Below are 2,161 nucleotides of genomic sequence, written 5' to 3'. Positions count from 1 at the left end.
TCGTGACAGGGTGGCACAGGGCTGGATGGGGCTTTCGTATATAGCAGGGACGGTGCTGCCTCTCGCTTCGCTCGCTGTCCGCCGCTCGCCGCTCGCTCGCGCAGCCAAAAATGGCCAGTTTTGGCCCGTTTTTGGGCCGTTTTGGCCAGTTTTTGGCCTGTTCTTGCATTGCGCGGTGACCGTCGAGAGCGGAGCAAAACGTCAGCCATCTCAGCACCCTGGAACCCCCCGGGTGGCACAGGGCTGGATGAGGCTTTCGTATAGCAGGGACGGTGCTGCCTCTCGCTTCGCTCGCTGTCCGCCGCTCGCCGCTCGCTCGTGCAGCCAAAAATGGCCAGTTTTGGCCCGTTTTTGGGCCGTTTTGGCCAGTTTTTGGCCTGTTCTTGCATTGCGCGGTGACCGTCGAGAGCGGAGCAAAACGTCAGCCATCTCAGCACCCTGGAACCCCCCGGGTGGCACAGGGCTGGATGGGGCTTTCGTATAGCAGGGACGGTGCTGCCTCTCGCTTCGCTCGCTGTCCGCCGCTCGCCGCTCGCTCGTGCAGCCAAAAATGGCCAGTTTTGGCCCGTTTTTGGGCCGTTTTGGCCAGTTTTTGGCCTGTTCTTGCATTGCGCGGTGACCGTCGAGAGCGGAGCAAAACGTCAGCCATCTCAGCACCCTGGAACCCCCCGGGTGGCACAGGGCTGGATGGGGCTTTCGTATAGCAGGGACGGTGCTGCCTCTCGCTTCGCTCGCTGTCCGCCGCTCGCCGCTCGCTCGCGCAGCCAAAAATGGCCAGTTTTGGCCCGTTTTTGGGCCGTTTTGGCCAGTTTTTGGCCTGTTCTTGCATTGCGCGGTGACCGTCGAGAGCGGAGCAAAACGTCAGCCATCTCAGCACCCTGGAACCCCCCGGGTGGCACAGGGCTGGATGGGGCTTTCGTATAGCAGGGACGGTGCTGCCTCTCGCTTCGCTCGCTGTCCGCCGCTCGCCGCTCGCGCAGCCAAAAATGGCCAGTTTTGGCCCGTTTTTGGGCCGTTTTGGCCAGTTTTTGGCCTGTTCTTGCATTGCGCGGTGACCGTCGAGAGCGGAGCAAAACGTCAGCCATCTCAGCACCCTGGAACCCCCCGGGTGGCACAGGGCTGGATGGGGCTTTCGTATAGCAGGGACGGTGCTGCCTCTCGCTTCGCTCGCTGTTCGCCGCTCGCCGCTCGCTCGCGCAGCCAAAAATGGCCAGTTTTGGCCCGTTTTTGGGCTGTTTTGGCCAGTTTTTGGCCTGTTCTTGCGTGGTGCGGTGACCGTCGTGAGCGGAGCAAAACGTCAGCCATCTCAGCACCCTGGAACCCCCCGGGTGGCACAGGGCTGGATGGGGCTTTCGTATAGCAGGGACGGTGCTGCCTCTCGCTTCGCTCGCTGTTCGCCGCTCGCCGCTCGCTCGCGCAGCCAAAAATGGCCAGTTTTGGCCCGTTTTTGGGCTGTTTTGGCCTGTTTTTGGGCTGTTCTTGTGTGGCGCGGTGACCGTCGTGAGCGGAGCAAAATGTCAGCCATCTCAGCACCCTGGAACCCCCCGGGTGGCACAGGGCTGGATGGGGCTTTCGTATAGCAGGGACGGTGCTGCCTCGCGCTTCGCTCGCTGTTCGCCGCTCTCCGCTCGCTCGCGCAGCAAAAAATGGCCAGTTTTGGCCCGTTTTTGGGCTGTTTTGGCCAGTTTTTGGCCTGTTCTTGCGTGCCGCGGCGACCGTCGTGAGCGGAGCAAAACGTCAGCCATCTCAGCACCCTGGAACCCCCCGGGTGGCACAGGGCTGGATGGGGCTTTCGTATAGCAGGGACGGTGCTGCCTCTCGCTTCGCTCGCTGTCCGCCGCTCGCTGCTCGCTCGCGCAGCCAAAAATGGCCAGTTTTGGCCCGTTTTTGGGCTGTTTTGGCCTGTTTTTGGGCTGTTCTTGTGTGCCGCGGCGACCGTCGTGAGCGGAGCAAAATGTCAGCCATCTCAGCACCCTGGAACCCCCCGGGTGGCACAGGGCTGGATGGGGCTTTCGTATAGCAGGGACGGTGCTGCCTCTCGCTTCGCTCGCTGTCCGCCGCTCGCCGCTCGCTCGCGCAGCCAAAAATGGCCAGTTTTGGCCCGTTTTTGGGCCGTTTTGGCCAGTTTTTGGCCTGTTCTTGCGTTGCGCGGTGACCGTCG

The sequence above is a fragment of the Musa acuminata genome, unplaced genomic scaffold (assembly GCF_036884655.1).
Source record: "Musa acuminata AAA Group cultivar baxijiao unplaced genomic scaffold, Cavendish_Baxijiao_AAA HiC_scaffold_625, whole genome shotgun sequence".
Lineage (NCBI taxonomy): Eukaryota > Viridiplantae > Streptophyta > Magnoliopsida > Zingiberales > Musaceae > Musa > Musa acuminata.
This window is presented reverse-complemented; position numbering follows the sequence as displayed.